Source organism: Micrasema longulum, unplaced genomic scaffold (assembly GCF_059751315.1).
Source record: "Micrasema longulum isolate JH-2025_06_02 unplaced genomic scaffold, ASM5975131v1 h1tg001491l, whole genome shotgun sequence".
In the NCBI taxonomy this organism is placed as follows: Eukaryota; Metazoa; Arthropoda; class Insecta; order Trichoptera; family Brachycentridae; genus Micrasema; species Micrasema longulum.
The window spans coordinates 266,616-288,074 of record NW_028278675.1 but is presented as its reverse complement, the minus strand read 5'-3'; the positions used below and the strand labels follow the sequence as shown (position 1 = coordinate 288,074).

At 38.5% G+C, this 21,459-nt stretch overlaps 1 protein-coding gene and 1 long non-coding RNA gene across 2 annotated transcripts in view; one reads left to right on the top strand and one right to left on the bottom strand.

The window, feature by feature from the left end:
* Nucleotides 1-21,459, top strand: part of Cad99C (cadherin 99C) — a 245,432-nt gene that overhangs the window by 114,091 nt on the left and 109,882 nt on the right. The gene's annotated exons all lie outside the window — the stretch shown is intronic.
* LOC148275214 (uncharacterized) lies at nt 9,440-10,343 on the bottom strand. Its single transcript, XR_015824087.1, has 2 exons — nt 10,277-10,343; nt 9,440-9,937 (listed from the first exon to the last, which is right to left on the bottom strand). It is a non-coding gene; the product is annotated as an uncharacterized LOC148275214 (long non-coding RNA).

The following is a 21,459-nucleotide window of genomic DNA, read 5'->3' as shown; positions in this document are numbered from 1 at the left end:
CGATTGTATTAATGTACCGACTACTTACGGCTCAGTGCAGGGGTCGGCAAAACACGGCCCGGGGATCGACCGACCCACTTTTAATTCGGCTCGCGGGCTAATAATTTGTATTTCAAATTTACAAATAATACGAGCGTTCTCAGATTACAATTTCATCAGTTTAAAATTATGAGATGTACTAAATTTTGCAGTTGTTCTAATGATATTAATCTATAGAGCGCTTTAAATAGGATATGCGGAGGAGAAGAGCGGTTCGATGAATAAGTATTAGAATATAGTTTTTCTGTCACTCTCTCGCAGAAGCCTCCCATAGTAATGTGCGAAAAAGACAAAGGCACTTCTAACTGATTATGCCTAGCTAAAATTGACAAAATTGAGGTCTTTTATTCCCATTTTTCGCATTCCAAAACTGAAAAGATTTTGTTTTTTTTAATTTGAAATAACACGGTAAGTGCAAGCCAAATTACCAGTAGCGCCACGAGTATCAAAGTCCATTATTTGTACTACAGATGGCAAGTACTGCAAGTTAAAACTATAAACTATAATCTGTCATCAAGTGAAAAGGTCCTTATAACGGTACTCAGCGCCGCGCCGTACGCATTGGTTTATGTTTTACGAATGCATTTCCTTGAGGCATTAGCTTTATGCTTCCTAAAGGCGCGGTATTCATCACAAAATATCGAGAAACACTTCTAGAACAACGCCCGATTTCTGATCATTGAGGGTGTGCAGCTTGTGTCATGAATTTGAGACACGTAATAATAATAAAAACAACTGTGCGATGCTCCGAGTTAACCCGATTTGTGCGCAAAAACCATTCTTGCCAGTCAACATAATGTATTGCTTGTATTTTCGAAATCGATGAAGACGGTGAAGAATTATTTCAGTTTATTTTGACTTATATTTTAAATCTTTCTTTCAAAACTTTCTACGAAAAGTTTGTTGACTCCTGGTTTAGTATAATAGTTAATATTTACATTTTTCTAAGCGTTTGATCACGCGAAGATGGAGGCTAGTTATAACATGATGAATATTTAAAGTAACATGGCGAAGGCTACATTACGGTCAGCGCGTTATAATATAAATAACTCTAAAATTACTATGATTTTGCACGTCTGTGATTGGAAATATTATCAAGGTTAATTAAATAAATAAATATGTTAGCCTTCTTATTAAGTTCGCTATAAAACACATACTTGACGAGTCCTAAAACATTAAATTTAAAATATTAATAATAGTATTATTGTATTTTTTAACATCGCGGACAATACATTACGAAACGAAAACACAATTTAGATAGCATTGTCTTTTTGCCAATTATCTATATATAATAAAAGGAAATATTTGTTCATGTGTCCTCGATAGACTAAATGACTACGGACCGATTTACGCGTGGTTTTTCGCAAATTGATGAGCTTTGTTCTGGGTATTTTTATAAATCTGTAAAAATTAGTTCTGTAGAAAAACAGTTAAAAGCGTTAATGTTTAATTCGTCGACCCACCAGAATGCATATCCTAAAAAATTGGGAAGATGTTATTTTTTCACCGGTGCAATAGTTTGTAATTGAATGTTTACAAACAATATTGGTTTTTTAAATTCAATGGCCTATTCTAAACGACAACATAAATTCACACAGCCCATAAAATATTTTAGTAGGGTTGATTTATATTTTTTTATTTATTCATACAAATATATATATTTATATATTACAAAAAAAACCTATTTATAACAATATGAAGCCGAGAGCCTTGTGTTGAGTTGGGATACAACATAGCGGAAAGTGAAAGTGTAATGATTTATTGTAGTATGATCAAAAAACATTTTTTTTAACTTATTTAATGTCACGCAAACGCACTAACCTGTACACCATGAAGCCGACTTGAGGTTAGCTGCAGAATATATATATATAAAAAAAACAAAATTAATATAAAACATAAATGTTAATCCACCCCAATTTTACCGAACTGTTGGTTTAAACAATACGTGTAAAATTTGATAAATAGTGATTTGAGTCAACGATTTCAAAAAAATATTTAAATATAATATGTAGACTCAAATCAGTATTTTATCTTATATTTATAATAAGATCGTTTTCAATTTATCCTAACAAAAAGAAACTGGTATTGTACACGTTCGTCGTAATGTATATTTTTTATGTGATCTCAACCTTAGGCGGCGCGGCCATGATTTTAATGTCTCACGCCATTACGGAATATTTCTGCTCATCCTATCTGCGTGACACACTTAGTAAAAACTTTATCTTAGTCAATCTTTTTCTTTTTTATTTATTATCTTCTTTGTCTGCTGACAAATGTCAAATCCGGATCATAATATTTAATCGTCTATTCTTCCTAATCTCGAACAAGGATATGAATTCATGCAACATTATTAAATTCGGTCTACACATTTTTATGCGAGAACTCAAAAAAACTCCCGCAAAGGAGTACTTCATCAATCAGAGAAAAGTCTTTATATATATGTAGTCTCGTCGGAGCCCAATGATAGGACGGAGAAAGTGGATGGAAATAACTTACCTATATCTTATGTCACATAGGCTGATATTAATGATCACACGTTATTGTGCATATTTTTTAAATTTTATTTATTATACCAAAAAAAAACGTATCCCAAACTCTACGAGGCCAAGAGCTCTTTGTAAAGTTGGGATATAGTGTAATGGGAAGTGGAAGCAGCTACATACATCCACATTATTACATAAACATATATTTCAATAAACATCTGAACAACACGCTTAATAGTATACAAATCTATGCAATATCTCGCAGCAGTCTCCTGCAATTGTCTCTTCCCTTAGACAAAATCCAAACTTGTACACTCTTTCTGAAAATGGCTTCCGTTTTGGAGAATTTAATATGTTCATCCAGGATATTGAACACTCTCGGGGCCACAATTAATTAAGGCACTGGATTCATTGTTTTATCTTTACCTTACTATTTTTTTTATGGTTGATTTTGTTTTATACAGAAATACAATAATTTGGACAAACTGGGAATATTTTTAATCAATGATATCTTAATGAACTGATTATGGCATTATTATTTTAATTTTATTATAACCATCCCCATATCAATGCTTGTACAAAAATATTTAAGAAGTATTACCTACCTAATTAAGAGAACGCGCAAATTATAATAATTATTTTCTACATACCTAACGTGTAAACAAACTGGACCTCCGAGATAGTTCATTAAAGGTTTTTCAAAAACTTGGTAAAATTTGACCACGCATTATCATTACGGGCCAGGAAGCCCAATTACAGTGATGAATTACAGAACAGAACATCCAGGCTTGAGAAAAATCACATACGGCCTTACTTATAAACCTGATGTAAAGTTACGTATAGGCATAGTGGTAGAAAACGGATGGGGACACCATTCTAATTGTTGTGGTAGAATAAGGATTGTATTCCCATTCTTATTAAAGGGCCATTAATTTTTTGTGTTTTTACCGGAAATCGAACCCGGAACCTTCCGTGCGCGGGTCGAGTATCTCAGCCGTTACACCACGGAGGTCGCCAACATTATCCTTGGCTCTACCCGACCGAGTTTCTCCAGGGTATGCTTGGCCACAACACTTTAGAGACTAGAAGGAATGTGTATTTGACTACACATTTTAATCGATTGTTGCGCGGTATGATCGATAATTCTGAGATTATGATGAGCATTGGTTTGTATGTAACACTGAATTGCTTGATAAGTTAGAACGATTGCAGAATATTTGTATTCGTTATATCTTCAATCTTCGCAAATTTGACCACATAACCGAGTATCGCACGCAACTACACTGGCTCAGTATCAGGCATAGAAGAAACATTCACATTCTATCACTTCTTCACAATATTTTAAATAATCCCACTTTGCCTGTTTATCTGAGAGAGCTCATCCAACCTCTTTCACAACACGGACTATCTCTTCATTCTAGTAACGAGAGAACCCTTTTAATACCCTGTCATCGCTTTAATTTTATTGCCTCCTCTTTCACAGTAGTAGCCGCTCGATTGTGGAATGATAAAGTCAAGATTGAAATGTCACTATATAAATATTTAAATTGTTCCTTTATCCTTCTTCTTTCCTTCCCATCCCCTCTCCTCTCTTCATAGTGTAGTGTTAATTTTATTTTACATATATTTATTTTTGTTTATCTTTGCTTTTAATTTTTGTATAAAATTGTAAGATTCAATATGTCAATGTATTTATAATTTTCTCAAACCGAACGGTTTGGGTAGGTAGGAAGAAATTGCCTTAAGGCAATATGCCCGTCCTTATATGTATATTTATTGTATATGTATATAAAGTGTCAAATAAATAAATGAATAAATTTGTTCCTGATAATTACCTAAGACAGCGTCAGCATAGATTGTTTCATATTCCGATATACAGGACTAACCTGCCTATGGTTATGCCTGATGGAAGGGCTACCGCTATGCTGAACAACATCGCTCTGGATATTGATCTGTTCCATGTATCCGAAGGGGTTTTCCGGAGAAAGATTCTCCGACTACTTTGACATGAGGCTCTTTCATGTACTTTTTTATAATATGTACGTATTGAATATATGTTTGTAATGTAAATGTTATATTTAAATAAATAAATTGAAAATTGAAAAAAAAACATGTCTTGTTACAATATTTAGAGTATTTAGAACTATATATGAACTTACATGTGCAGTAGTTGGTCGGATTAAAATATTATAGTGTTTCTCATTGGGTACCAGAGTACCGGGATCTGTTCCGTTGTACACACATGAAGTGTCAGATTTGCTTCGAAACCGCACCTCGCAGCTCACTACAATATAACGAACATTGTAACCCAACTTACTCGGTATGTAGGTATGTGCAGTGAGAGAAAAAACAGGTTTTTTGTTATATGGGTCGTGAATAATAATTTGTCTTTGCGTCATTTCTCAAGCGAGCTGAAATTTAATACATTATTTACCGGTCACTGCAGAATACACCGAGGTAACAAATCCTATTAGTATAATATTTTTAGCTAATTAAAATGTGAAATCACGTGCAAAAAATTAATTAATTTAGTTTTAATGATCGCCTAGAGATCATTCGTGTTGTTGGAGTATCACGAATTTTCTCACATTAAATATTAATCAGTTTGTGTGAAACGAACACCTATCCTAGAAACTAGATTTGTGATTTTGTTCATTATGTATTTGACTTAAAATTTAGCGGTTTCGGATGTATGTCATAAAGGAAAAAATATTTAAGGCTGTAGTCTGATAAGAAGTGAGAAAATCATACGATTTTTCCGTTTTAATGTACCGTTTTTTCAAAATCATGTATCAAAGTAATAAAGTATATAAACAATAAATAAAAACAATATTTTTTAAGGTATTATTGATGAAAAATATACCCGAGAGTATTATTTAATTGAAATATGATTACTTTTCAACTAGCAGGTTACGCCTTATGAAATTTAGTCAAAAACTGATGTACATTGGAATTCATATAAAAATAAAAGTATGAAAGTAAAATTTGACAATTATATAAGGCAATAAATATAAAAGAAAAGGTATAAAAAAAAAACTAAAATTTTGGTTATAAAAAACAAATAAAAGCATATAAAACATTGAAAATTATCTGCTATTTTTCTTTAAATTCTGATTGGAATTATGCATTCAACAGTTGTTTTAAAAACCATAATTATTAAAAATAATTTTTGTGCAATTATTTATATATATTTAAATATATATATATATTTTATGAATAATTTTTTGGTTGTAAATGTTTGATTTTTACAGCATGTTTTTAGCAAAATTTTAATGCAATTCGACTGCCGATACAAGCATGAATATTTTAGTAAAAACATACTGTAAAATATAAATACTGACAACCAAAATAGTTTTCTTCAAAAACAGTAAAAAAGCGTAGTTCCATAAAAATGGGTTTGATCTTAAATATTTAAAAATATCATTATTGAAGCCATAATTTCACCTAGAATTTTAAGAAAAAAAGCACATTGTTTTGTGGTTTAAATAATCTTATTTCTTTTTGCAAAGCGAAATTCAAGTTTTTATTTTTGATAACTTTTTGTTTAATTTATTATGTTTAAAATTATTGATCGAATTTTATTTCAGTATTTCATTTTTATATGAGTATCAATGTAATTAAGTATAGTCTAAATTTTAAAAGCCGTAATCTGGCGGTCGAAAAGTAACTTTATTTCAATTACATAAAACTTTTAAGTATACATTTTATCAGAAATACCTTTTTCATTTACTTCATTTTTAAATTGCGGTTTTAAAACGGCAAAATCGTTTGATTTCCTTACTTTTTATCGAACTACAGCCTAAAACGCCATGCATCAAACAAACAAACAACATATAAACCATCCCGCCGTTTCCCCGTAGGGGTAGGCAGAGATAATAGAACGCCATATCACTGTATCTTTGCATACAGACCTCGCTTCCTCTTCATTCATACATCTTCTCATGCACGCACCCCGATTATTCCTATTCTTGACATATCTATCTGCAAGTATTTGATGGATTAGATCGTGCCATGTATTTCTCGGTCTTCTTCGTTTTTTGCATCCATCAACATTAGCATCGTAGATCCTTTTAGCCATTTTTTCGCTGTCTATCGTTCTACATGTCCAAATCTACGCAGCACCCCTTTCTTGATTCTGTCGATAATTAATGTCTCAGCCTTACACAGTTCACGAATCACGACATTTGTGAACCTATCATACACCGTTTTACCACACATTCGCCTGAAGGATCGCATTTTTACAGCATTTAACCCACTTTTATCATCACTTTTCCAATTCCATACTTCGCTCTCATACATTAGAGTTGGCACTAGAACTGCATTGTGAACTGCTAGTTTAGCCTCCTGCGATAATCATTTGTTTGCCAAAGTAGATTTCAGTGCACCGTTTACCCTGTTACCGGCACTCACCTTCCTTTCAATATATTTCTCGGTCTTTCCATCCCTAGTAAACATACTTCCCAGATACACAAATTCGTCTACCTGATTCAGAATATCGCCATGCATCACATATTCCTAAAGAAAAAATGATGATATTGCCATTGTTTGAATGACCCCAGATACTAGAAAATTACTCAATTCGGTGCGATAAATGCGTATGTCCTTCTTGCTGACGCATTACATTTTGACATCAATGCAGTGCAAAGCCAGAAAACCGTTTGCATTATTATCTTCGCCAAAAACCAATACGATGTCCCACATTAAGTACAAGAGGTTGCCTCTTTTTTTAAAAAAAAAGTAACAGCTCGTAAAATATTATTTTAACTACCTAGATATGAAATAATTAAAATGCAAAACAAAATGTAAAAGAAAAAATACTCTATCATAAATAGGGTAACGAGAGATTTAAAAATATAAATAAAATAAAGTACCAATGCATGACCATTTACGAAAAAAAAATGTTTACCTACTAACACATATTATTTGCATTCCTAAGTAATGCTAATTTATTTTTATTTTTTATATAATATACGGCCTAAGCCAATTACAAGAGTTACATAAAGAAACATATATACAAGAAACCGAACAAAAATAACACAAATAGCAAAGTTGAATTGAAGTACTATCTTATGTTGGAGAGAGAGGGTTCAGAAGAAATTTCTTCGGTTTCTCTACATGAGGGAGAGCGGATATTATCCATGGCTTTATCCCACTGAGTTCCTCCAGGGTATGCTCGGTTACAGCAGTTTGAAGACCAGAAGAAATTTACATATATTTAACAACGCACTTCTATCGATTGTTGCGCGGTATTATTGACAACCCTGAAATTGTGCGGAGCATTAGCTTTTATGTTCCGGATAATTACCTTAGACAGCGTCAGCATAGACTGTTTCACATTCCAATATACAGGACCAACCTGCCAATGTTTATGTCTGTTGGAAGGGATATCTCTATGTTGAAAAATATTACTTTAGACATTGACATTTTTCACGTCTCTCAAGGGAGTTTTTCGTTACAAGATTCTCTTACTTTTTTAACATATTATTCTCTGGATATTATGTATGTGTTATTTTTATGTGAACCTTATTTTACGGTTTTATTTTAATTATTTCTAAATGTATAAATTATGATATTCCATTTTGTGATGTACGTATATATATATATATAAAATTCAATATTCCGACTCGTAGGTTAGAAACAATGAAGTACTTTTCATCGATCGGCATTGAACAAACTATGGCCTTAATTCTCCAATGACCCGTCTTTGTTGTATTGTTAACTCAATACAAGATGTGGACTTTTTTGGTTTAAGTTTTAAACGAGCACTAAATAAATAGTTCAGATCTTGTCTTGATGTCCCTTATGTTTGTCAATGCTTCTTTTCTTTTTAATGTTTAAAACAATTCTTTTATTGCAATATTGAAACCCTTTAAATTGTATATATGGACAATGTCCGTTAATAAATAAATAAATAAATATGAATAAATCATTCTAGACATTTGGGCATAAAAACAAAAGTTGCTCTTAGAAGATTGACTTCTGGTGACATGGTTATATTAATTTATTCAAGTTTTTCATATATTTATATTTCTCTGAAAATGGTTATTTAATTATTATAATGAGTTCATTTTTTAGAATGAAGCATTTCTAGTTTTCTTAATAACTGCCTTATACTATATACTGAAATCTCCTTAAATTTTATTAACCTTAATTAACTATCTTAGAACGGGTTCAGCCATGGAGACTAATCTAATCGCAGGACACTCAATGCTAGTGTAGAAATGCTCTAGTGTTACTCGTATATAGATTAGTTGGAAATAAATACGATATGCATTATGTAATAATATCTCAAATGCAGTAAAAATCATTAAACTCGTGTATCTTAACATATATATGAAATAATATAAATTAAAATCTAAATGTTTTTTAGACTATATCACACATCCCTTCACGTTCACTTTTTAATTATTATTTACACTCAAATTTTTTTAAATTATTGTTAATTCATATATTTTATTTACGGTGACGTTTTCTGTTGAATCGGTAAACTAATAGAACCCTAACTATCAGAGCCAATATAGGTTATGTTTTTTATTATATATCTATAAGTTAATTTAATTTGATCATTTACAAGGACGATATACATTGCATGATAGACAGAAGATACATCATTTTATACAGTTATAAATACAAAGATATAGATATAACATTTATGAAGATAGAGAATAAACTTTGACAATGGGAATGTAAGAAGGGACAGCTGAGAGAGATGACAATAGTTAAATGTTGAATTGATTCAGTGATCGGATAAAAGAAGACAACCTGTTATCGAAAAAATCAGGACTCTGATATTTGTTGTCAATAAAACACCGGTTTAATAATTGGCTTATTTACCAAATATTTAATATAGTTTATAGTAAAAGTTAATTATTTAAAATATTCACACACACTGTATACTATGCATACAATAACATTAAGGGCCTTAGTTAGAAATCGGGTCTAAGTTTAGCTTATAATAATAGTGGTAGGATAATGATGGTATAGCAAAAAGTATTACTTATAAACCTCGCATAGAGTAAAGCTCGGTTTAAATTTGGGATAGCAACCATAAAAACTTATACCTGCATATTATGCGGTATAACGCTGGAATAAGCACGCGAAGATTTAAAAAGAAAATTAAACGATTTCGAAGTCCCGCGACCTTCTCAATGCAATTCAAGTGATTTTTAATAATTCGTTTTAATAATATCTGAAACGTTATATGTTTGAATTAATTGTGATAAAAAAAGAAACACGAATAAACCAAATAACTCGTTTCTTACGTTCTACTCTTCTTCCCAATTTTGATTTCTTTTTCTAACGGTTTTCTCCATGTTCTCCATGTTCTCCATTACACTGACAGTAGTCCCGATTTGACTTTGACGTTTGTTTGTTGGTTATCAAAGTTACTGCGCACGCGCACATATCAGTATTAACTGTTTAAAAAAATTAAGCATAAAATAACATGTGAATTGTAATTCCAGGTAATAAATATGTTTATAAGTAAGCTTTTTTTATATCGGTTACAAATAGTTAAACCGGGTATAGTTATTTCTTAATGTAAATCTGGTATAAGGAAATCTAATAAGTAAGACCCTAAGTGGTATAACGCTGGAATAAGCACGCGATCTGCCAAAAGACATATTTTCCGGTAGTCAAAATGGACAGTTTATCAGATTTTTTCCTGCGACTTTCTTCAAGTGATTTTCAATAATTTGCTTTAATAATATCTGATATGCTATGGGTTTGTATGTATGTAAAGAACTCGTTTTTACCTTCTCCTCTTCTTCTCAATTTTGATTTATTTTTTTAACGGTTTTCTCCATGTTCTCCATTACACTGACAGTAGTTTCGATTTGACTTTAACGTTTGTTTGTTGTTGTAAAAGTTACTGCGCACGCGCACATATCAGTGTTGACTGTTTAAAAAAATAAGGCGTGAAATAACCAGTGAATTGTTATTCCAGATAATAAATATTTTTATAAGTAAGCTTTTTTTATATCGGTTATAAATAGTTCGATTGGGTATAGTTATTTCTTAATGTAAACTTTGTACAAGGAAATATAATAAGTAAGGCCCTAAGAGTGGCCTCGTGTTTCTACTTCTCAATGTAAATGTGGCTGGCTGTGTCGTGTTAGATGCCTGTTGCCTGTTGCCTGTTGCCAGTTACCGACCAAAAGTAAAATCGTAATTACGTTTTAATTACATCTTAAAGTATTTAGCTACCCATTAGCTACACTTCAAATGGTTACATTTTAGATAGCAGATCTTTTGTTTTATTACAACTCGTAAAGAAAGATTTTTTATTCGATCGGGTAGAATACCGCGATATTTGTACCGGTAGAAAAACCATCTGGAATTATCGAAATAGTTAGCCCGAATAATAATTTATTGTTAATATTTCAGATGAACCAATTAAATACGTAGAACTATTGCTTAATTAAATCACTTAAGTAATTAATCGTAAATGTTAACAAATAATGAACACGGTTTTTTATTTAACCTGTTATTTTAACTAGCGACCTGAGGTACGAGCTGTTTTTTGTTACACGTAATTTAAAACAGTAATTAAATAGGTCTTATAAAAGTTTTTTACATTTTTTATTCATAAATCATTTAATACAAAACAATGCCTATGCCAGGAGTTATTGAAATTCAATTCGGGACTAAAATAAAATTTTAACATAAAAAAAAAACAAATTAAGAACAACAAAGAAACAAAGACCTACCTTACCTGTGACGGTTGTAGTCTTGTTAAACGAACGAAAATAAAGACTTAAGTATCGAAGTAAAATTTGGTGTAATAATTTAAAGATAAGTTAAACACGAAAGTGGCCGAAATGAAATTTTAATTTTTCGATTAAAAAAAGAAATACAAGCATTTTAAATCACAAACATTTTTGCGACATTTTCCATTATTTCTACGTAAAATTATGCCTTCAGTAATACTTAAAAAAAATATATTTAAATACTTTAGTTAAAACCTTTTTTTATAGAATTGTATTCTCTTTTTTTTTAGAAGAAGACAATTCTGGTTGTAAAATTAAATTTATAACAACATCTTATTTCCGTTTTAATGACCTTCAGACCTGCCCTTATCGTTTTCGGAAAATGTCACAAAAATGTATGTGATTTAAAATGCTTGTATTCCTTTTTAAAATAAAAAAAAATAAATTTGACTTCGGTCAGTTTTATGTCCAATTTATTATCTTTAAATTATTGTAACAAATTTTACTCCAATGCTTAGTCTTTATTGAGATATCTAAGTTTAGTCTAAATTTGAAATGGCGTAATCTGCCGGTCTAAAAGTAATTATATTTTAACTAAAATGTAACTACATAAAACTTTTGAGTATATTTTTAAACAGTAATACCTTTAAAAATATTGTTTATATCTAATTTATGTTTTTTTATTTTTTTATTATTGCGCGGTTAAAAAAAACATTCGCTTTAAAATGGCAAAATCGTATGATTTCCTAATTTTGCGTTCGTTTTACCAGACTACAGCCTTAACTGTTTGAGGTGTTTAAAACTATTAAAAAAAAACACTACCACGTATTTATGTGTATAAAAATTGGTAATTTTTAAATTTATTTTAATTGACATTAACCCAATGCAAAACGTTGGGAAGAACTGACATTTGTCTTTCAAGACACAAGCCACAGCTAAAATAAATAACTGATTTTAGTTTTCTCGAATTAAAAATTAGATGCGTGAAATTGGTGGTAAAATAATCTAAAATCATTATCGCTTCTCTACCAGTACCTAATAGTGCATAGGACACTGCAACGGCGCACCAACCGCAGCGTATGTCGATACATGTCGTATGTAAGATGGCCAGTCTTACGCTTCAAGTGCCAGTACAAGGACTATGAAATATTCTATAGTAAAACACATTTTCAAATAAGTATTTCATATCAATCATGTCGGTAATCTAACCCAAGACCTCTTGCGCGGTGGGCAAACGCACTGCCCATCAGACCACGAGGCGGAAATTCTATTATAGAAACAGGGAATAGGAAAATATCACGTACTACGAATACCGAAAAAAATATATAAAATGGATTTAGGATAATTATTTATATTTTCAACATCAATATGGGTATTGTGGAGAAATGTTTTCATGTATAACTTCAAAAAAGAAAATATAAAAAAAGATGTCACTAGAAAAACGCGACATGTTTGGTGTAACAGACGCGGCGGATCACTGCTTCGTCCGTAGCAATCGCGCCCGTCACAAGAACTGTATTTCTATAGGTGCTGGTGTCAAACGCAGAGTGGCCGGGCGTAGGCGGGCCTCGGCCGACGAACGATAAGCTCCGGGGGAGGTATCGTCGCCTAGAGATCCCTTGCGGGGTCGCTAGCGAGTAGCGCTGGCGGCCGCAATCCTGAGTCAGGCAACCGGGTTGTAAGGCCGGTATCTCTCCGTCGGTGGGAACGGCGGGGTGTGTTCCGGGGAAGTATCCAAGGGTCCAAATTATCCGGGGTCCAAAATCCAATCCAAAGAGTATCCGAGTTCCAAGTCCAGGGGGGTAGCGGTGTTCGAATCCAGGTGGCGATGAGGTCCGGTTTGAAGCGAGGTAGGGAGGTGAAGTGGAGAGTAGAAAGCCTTAGTAGTGTGGTGAGATGACTGACTTTATTTTTCCCCGGCGGGGCTATATATACAACATTTTGCCGTGCGGCGGTGGGCTAGGCCAATAGCGGGCGGTGCTAGGTTGACCAATCACGCGGCGAGAGAGATAGCGAGCACATTTGCCGGCTCTATCGGTCTCTCTCGCGCCACGTATAAGGTCCCCACCCTCCCGCTACCGGCCGCAGTTCCCCGCCGACCGCGCGGCGATCAACACTTATACAGAACAACATAAAAACACATTATGGGCATACAAATATTTTCATGAATTCTAATCTATATGTGGGCTTCAGTATGGCGATCACCACCCCCGAAAGTGACAAATACTAGTCTTTATTGAGGAGGTGGTAGATCGCTTACACATACTGAAGCCTCCTATGCTACATTAAAACCCCAGGAAGGGCCGCCAAGTTGGTGCATGTACTTTTACGTCGGCAACACTCCCCCCTGCCGAGGAGGCATCTCTGCGCCGACGTCGTCCTTGATTTGCAACACGGCGAGCTTGACGGCGGGTCGTGTGTAGGTTCCGGTGGCTGTCTGGACCCGGGCGCTCCTGACTTGTCCATCCTTCCCTGGTGTGACTGCTATGACGCGTCCCCGCGGCCATTCATTCCGCGGGAGGGCGGCGTCCGTTATTATGACCAGGTCATCGACCATGATCGGTGTGGCGGCCTGTTGCCACTTCCGTCGCTGTGCCAACGTCGGGAGATATTCCCTCATCCATCTTTTCCAAAATGCGTCGGCTAGTTTCTGCGCCACCCGCCATTGTTTTCTGAGGCACAGTTCGGGCGGCGCGTCTCTGTAATCGGCCAGATGCGGCTGGGCCCCGCTCGACCCGATGAGAAAGTGCATCGGAGTCAGCGGAGCGTCGTCTCGGCTATCAAGCGAGACGTGGGTTAGGGGCCGAGTGTTTACTGTGTACTCGGCCTCCGCTATCGCTGTCATTAGCGTTTCCTCTCGGGGGGCTTGTTCCTTTAGAATCACCATAAGCGCCCCCTTTATCGACCGGACGAGCCGTTCCCAGGCTCCCCCCATGTGTGGCGCCGATGGCGGGTTGAACACCCATTTGATCCCTCTCCTTGTCGCCTCGTTCTGTAGTTCGGGATCGTGGGCTAGTTCCTTCATGGCGGCCGCCATCTCTTTGTCTGCGCCTCTGAAGTTCGTCCCGTTGTCCGAGTAGAGCGTTGTCGGATGTCCTCTGCGGGCCGCCATCCTTCTGAGGGCCTGCACCGTCGAGTCAGTACTCAACGACGGTGTAATTTCAATATGCACGGCCCTCGTAACCATGCACGTAAACAGGGCCCCGTATCGTTTCTCCCGGCGTCTTCCGATAGTTACGTATACGGGCCCGAACATGTCCACCCCACAGTGGGTAAAAGGCCTTACGTGATGATCGAGTCGGCCGGCAGGCAGCTGTCCCATGAGCGGAGGCTGCGGGCGGGCCTTCTGTATTCGACAGTAGCGGCACTCGTATATAATTTTCCTTATATTTGTCCGTAATCGTGTTATAAAGAACTGTTGTCTGAGTTCGCTGAGTGTCCGCTCTGTACTTGCGTGTTGCCGCGACTCGTGATAATGCCTTATCAATAGACGCGTATAGGCGTGCGCTCCGTCCAGTATGACGGGCGCCTTTAGTTGCTCGCTCACCGCGGGGGCTTCCATAATTCGCGTCCCCATTCTGAGGACGCTATCTTTATCGAGGTAGGGAGTGAGGCCCAGCAGGCGGCTGTTCCGCGGGAGGCACTCCCCCCGTCTAATTGCGGCTATCTCGGCGTGGTAACTGTCTGTCTGGCTTATGAGTATCCACGCCCTCTCTGATGCCTTGAGTTCCGGGGCGATGAGTGTCGCGCTTCCTGTATTCTTTTTCCTGCAGCGGTTTATGAAGCGCAACACCCACGCTGTAGTCCTGATCAGTCTCCGCCAGGAGGAAAATCTTCTTTCGTCCGGGAGGGCTGTCATCACGATGGCACTGTTCGCACACTTTATTTCACTGCTTGTATCCGGGGTCGCCGTTATTACCTTGAGCGGCGGCCATTGACTTTTATTTTTCTTTATGAAACTCGGCCCACTGAACCACATGCCGGCCGGGGAGATGTCTGGTATCTCGCCGTCCCGCGTCCCGAGATCAGCGGGGTTCTTCTTTCCTGGTACCCACCGCCACTCTTGAGCGTTCGTTAGCTCATCTATTTCCCCTAGGCGGTGGGCTACAAATGGCGTGAAGATGCGCGAATCACTCTGGACCCAGCACAGCACCGTAGTAGAATCTGTCCAGTAGTAGGTATCGCGTATATTACTTCCGCATTCTTTCTTGATTGTGGCCGCCAGTCGTGCGGCCATGAGCGCGGCTTGTAATTCCAGGCGTGGAATTGATAGCGCTCGTAGCGGGCTAACTCGGCACTTGCTAGCCATGAACGTCGCATTCCTTCCGGCGGCGTTCTCCTCCACGATGTAGGCTACGGCGCAGCTCGCTTGCTCCGAGGCATCGGAAAATACGTGCAGCTCTACTGGCTGGCCATTGGCGCTCGATACGCGCCGCGGTATAGCGCACTCGGTATTGCGTAATATGTCCACCCAAGTGCGCCATTTCTCTGCGTGTTCTTCATTCACTTGTTCGTCCCACTCTATGTGGGAGCGCCACACATCTTGTAGCAGTATTCGCGGGCGTATTGTCAAACACCCTACGAAACCGAGTGGATCGAAAATGCTCATAACTTCACTTAGCATCTGCCGTTTTGTAGGCCTCTCTGTTGGAACCTCCCGTGACACTTTAAATTTAAATTGAAACTCGTCTGTCACCGGGTCCCATTTGATGCCGAGGACCCTCTCTGTCACGGAGGTTCCGCTAATTATTTCGCGTGCGCTTTTCCCTCTCAGACTTGAAGGAATCGCTTCCATTACGGAGGGATCATTACTCGCCCAATTCGCGAGGATGAATCCGCCCCGCCGTAGTAGTTCGCTGACATCGTGGCGCAGTTGTATCGCCTCTGTTGCACTGTCTACGGCATCCATATAGTCGTCCATGTAGAATTTATTTCGCACAGCATCCCTGGCGGCGGCCATCTCTTGCCCGTGATCTTCTGCGACTTGATTTCTCACGTACTGTGCGCTGCTCGGTGAACACGCCGCGCCGAACGTCATCGACGTCATAATCATTTCCCGAATTTCTTCTTCGGGACTATCGCGCCAGAGGAACAGCTGCGCCCTCTGGTCTTCTTTTCTTATTTTAATTTGGAGAAACATCTCCCTTATATCTGCTGCCAGCGCGATCTTTCCCTCGCGAAATCGCATTATATTTCCCATAAGCGATGAGAGAAGGTCCGGGCCGTTGGCCAACATGTCGTTCAATGACTTCCCGTTGCAGCGGCTGGCGGCGTCAAATACTATCCGTATTTTATCCGGTTTATTCACGTTCGTCACTGCGAAATGCGGCAAAAACCAAAGCCCACTCGCAGTGTCTTGTCTTTCAGCCAGCGTCAGTTCCCGGGCATACCCCTTGTCTAGATATTCTTTAATCTTTAACTTGTAAGCCGCGGCGAATTCACTGTTTTTACTGAACTTTTTCTCTATGCTTAAAAATCGATTCAGCGCTGTACGGCGATTATCCGGTAAACATATTCGATTGTCTTTCCACAGTAGCCCTGTCTCGTACTGTCCTTGCGGTAGGAAACGTGTCGTGGCTCTCATGGTTTCTGTGGCTCGCGCCTCCTGACGCGATATCTTGGCTGTCGAACTTATACCTAACGCGTCGACGGCGTAATTTTGTTTAACTAGATTTTCTAGTCTCTGTTCTGTACTAAGCGCCATTAGTATGCTGGCGTTAGTCTGGCGTGTCCGCCCACCGTGTATCACCTTTCCTAAGGCTGTCACTGAGGCGATGTATTCCCCGCATCTCCGTGCCTCTCTCGTCACTATGAGAGAGGCGTTATCTTGGCCGATGAGTAACTGCGGGCACACTTGTCGCATCCTGCCTTCCCCTTCAATCACGGGCTGTAGCGGCAGACTCAGCTTCTGTATTGTGTTTGCGCGGAGAGTGAATAAATCTTCCGTAACTCCGCGCACTTTAATTGTGACTTTTCTTGATGCACTATCTGTTACGCACATTCCGCCGGCACCGTGGATTTTTAATCCTCGAGTCTCTCCCGGCGCGCCGATGTCGTTTGCTATTTTTGCGTCAATCAATGTCACGGTTGATCCCTCATCTAGTAACGCGTACGCGTTCACTCGTCCTCGCGGACCACTTAACATGACGGGAATCACTTTTAGGAGGACCGGTTCCTCCCGAGCGTAGGTGCTCGTCACTATATTATTCGTCCGCGAACTGTGGCCGTAATCGTAGTTTCTTTCATTTGAACTCGCGGCGCGGGTTTCGTTCGCGGTCGGTCTGTTTCCCCCGGCGCCCGCCGCTGCAGGCGTGTTGCGGCGGGCATTATTATCTGGCGCTCGTATATCGGCGCTAGACCGAGCTTCACTGATATCGGCACTATTTCTGTCGTGTAATGTCTTGTGATGTGTTCGGCGACATCCATCGAGGCCGCACTTTTTTACATTTCTACACTTTATCGCCCGATGAGTGTTCGATAAACACGAAAAACACAAATTCTTTCGCTTCACTATGTCCCATCTTTCCGGAATACTACACTCTATGTATTCCTGGCACGTTTGTAGTAAATGTCCTCGTCCGCACAAAACACATGACGCTACACTTTTCCCGTTTCCCTCTGTTGAAATCACTGTATGCACTTGTTCTCGCTTCTGTGGCTTCTCGCGTTGTTTTCCGCTGTACACTTGCGGCTCTATTCCGCCGCCTATCATCGAAGATTCCGTTAAATCTTCCAAGAAGAGCGCGAAATCCTTCGCGGAGGGCCTCACCCGGTTTCCTCTTCTGCTGTACCACCAGAGAGACTTCATGCACAGCGGTAACTTGCTCACTAGTTCACTTAGTAGTTGTGGCGTAGACATGTAATCGCCACCGAAGCCTTCTAAGGTCGCTATCGCGTTCCGAACTGCGCTAGACAGATCTACTAATGCTTGCGTAGATCCGTCGTTCTGTATGCAGCGGAGCCTTCTCACTTTTTCCAACAAGGAAGACGCTACAATGTCCGGCTGGCCGTAGTGTAGCTCCAACGTCTTCATTATCACCCTCACTTGGCTTGGATCCACTAGTAATGACGACACAGATTCTCTTGCCCGTCCTTTTAACGCACGCTGTAGACGCAGGAGGTTTTCTGGATCCGAAAGGCAGCACATCTCCGTCGACTGAGTGTACTGCGATTTGAAAGTAGCCCATTCCTGCGGCTCTCCGGCGAAGGCGGGTAGGTCCTTGGCAGTAGATTGGCGCGCTATCATGGCGCCGACTCTGCTAACGTCCTCTGGGGCTGAAGTCGGGCTTCTTCCTTGCGAAGCCTCTAGTAGAATCGCCATTTTTGACAGCACCGTCATGATGCCGTCCATATCCGTAGTACGCGGCGCGGGCTCGGGATTCGTCTCCAAGGGCACGCGTCGGTCTTGATCGTGTAGTGAAGCACGGAGCGTTCGAACCTGCGTCCTCAGCCGCTGGACTGTATCTTCGGATGTGTCCGACTCGGCTGAGTCCTGATCTGTAGCAGGGTCTTCTCTCGGTTCCGTGCCTCCTCGACCCGAGCGGAGTGAAGGGGTTCTCGAAGTCATCTCTAGGCGCTCTGCGATGAATATCCGGTTCTTCTCGAAGGACCAACTTGTAACAGACGCGGCGGATCACTGCTTCGTCCGTAGCAATCGCGCCCGTCACAAGAACTGTATTTCTATAGGTGCTGGTGTCAAACGCAGAGTGGCCGGGCGTAGGCGGGCCTCGGCCGACGAACGATAAGCTCCGGGGGAGGTATCGTCGCCTAGAGATCCCTTGCGGGGTCGCTAGCGAGTAGCGCTGGCGGCCGCAATCCTGAGTCAGGCAACCGGGTTGTAAGGCCGGTATCTCTCCGTCGGTGGGAACGGCGGGGTGTGTTCCGGGGAAGTATCCAAGGGTCCAAATTATCCGGGGTCCAAAATCCAATCCAAAGAGTATCCGAGTTCCAAGTCCAGGGGGGTAGCGGTGTTCGAATCCAGGTGGCGATGAGGTCCGGTTTGAAGCGAGGTAGGGAGGTGAAGTGGAGAGTAGAAAGCCTTAGTAGTGTGGTGAGATGACTGACTTTATTTTTCCCCGGCGGGGCTATATATACAACATTTTGCCGTGCGGCGGTGGGCTAGGCCAATAGCGGGCGGTGCTAGGTTGACCAATCACGCGGCGAGAGAGATAGCGAGCACATTTGCCGGCTCTATCGGTCTCTCTCGCGCCACGTATAAGGTCCCCACCCTCCCGCTACCGGCCGCAGTTCCCCGCCGACCGCGCGGCGATCAACACTTATACAGAACAACATAAAAACACATTATGGGCATACAAATATTTTCATGAATTCTAATCTATATGTGGGCTTCAGTATGGCGATCACCACCCCCGAAAGTGACAAATACTAGTCTTTATTGAGGAGGTGGTAGATCGCTTACACATACTGAAGCCTCCTATGCTACATTAAAACCCCAGGAAGGGCCGCCAAGTTGGTGCATGTACTTTTACGTCGGCAACATTTGGCATTGATAGTTGTGACGTCAAAATTCGTGACGATGTTCTAAAAAAATTCAAATGGTTTGGAACTTGCAATATCATATACTTATTTTTTCCTTTTTTTTGCATTTTTCTAAATATTATTTGAAAACATAAATTACACGTATTTTTTTTTCGCTCCTTATATTTAAGTTAGTAGTAATTATTATTATACAACTATGTAGTGTTATCATATGTTTTCATGTAAAGGATCTTTACCGACAAGCCATATTAATTGGCTTGGTTAGTCATGTAAAAAAAAAAAAACAAAAAATATTTAAAAAAAAAAAAATTTATGTAATATTATATATATGTAAATAATAAATTTAAAAAAAAAACAAAGTTGAAAATGAGCATGAATCGTGACGTATTGCGTGGCCAATGCAATGACCGTTTTTAAGGAAATTCAAAATTACAAATTCAAAAATATTTCTTATGTTACTTATAAGTAGCAGAAAATTATTTTTTTACTTGAAAGTATTTCATAGACCTTTTTTACTTTAAAAATGTTTAAAAAAACGTAATGATTCCCTATTGTTCCGATTTATTATTTTACATGGTGACATTTTGAATAACATTATCTATAATCGTGTGTTGTCTTTATATTGTATTCCTCTACTTACAAGAACGAGTACGGTTGAATGTGATCAAATGGCAAGTTAGTACTCTGGTACAGGACAAGCGGTCAAACAACGTAGAAATTCTGTTATTTCGCTAGTACCTGTAATATGCTCGAGGTATATCTCGTGCCTAACTACTAAACTTGTATCGAAGAGAAAATATCACAGAACGGAATATCCTGTTTTGATTACAACCACTAGGAAATAGTCGGTAAATGTATGTGTATATTAATGTTTCGTATTAAAATAATAACATATGACTCTTCTCAGGAGCGAACACTTTTTATACCCCCGACATAGCACATAATTTTTCAGCTATTCTATATTTTTCTGTATTTTCCGTTCAAGTTGCTAGACTTTGGAATGAGCTACCTTTTCAAAAAAAAAATCACCTTCTCTGGCCACCTTCAAGAAACATCCGAAACATTATTCTAAATCCCCAGAATTCCGAACTCCCTGAATTTTTTTTTATTTTTATTCTTTTTTCTTTGCTTGGTTTCTCTTTCTGTCTCCTTCCAAACTCATTATCTGATTTCACATTCTCATAATTGAATATGTATAACATAATGTACTATTTAAAAAAGTGAGATTCATTCACTGTTGAATTAACTACCTGGTAAAAAAAAGTATAAAAAATAGGAAAATGTTTTCAGGCGTTGCCTAGTAGGTGAATTGGTTCAGCCGGCCACCCACATGATAAAGGTTTCAGCTCTTTTACTTCACAAAAGTCAACAGATGAAAGAGTTGAGGAAATGTGGGTGTTCAAACATAGGCAGAATAGTGAATGTTACACAGTGTGTAAAGTGGTAACTTGAATCAGCCAATGACAGGTCATAAGCCCTGTAGATACCTAGACTTCTATATTACCTTCTCTAAAATGTTCTTCATCTCTGTTGTGATATGTTGATATTAACAGCTCCCCAGGGAGTTGAATACTGTCCTCGTCAACAAAAATTGGAACAAACTCAAAATATTGAAATAAATATTTTAAGCATTTAATTTTTGTAATTTCTTTTATTACAATACAGAAATTTTATTATTTTAGTGTTTATATTATGTAACGTATATAATATCTGCAGCTTTAGAACAGGTA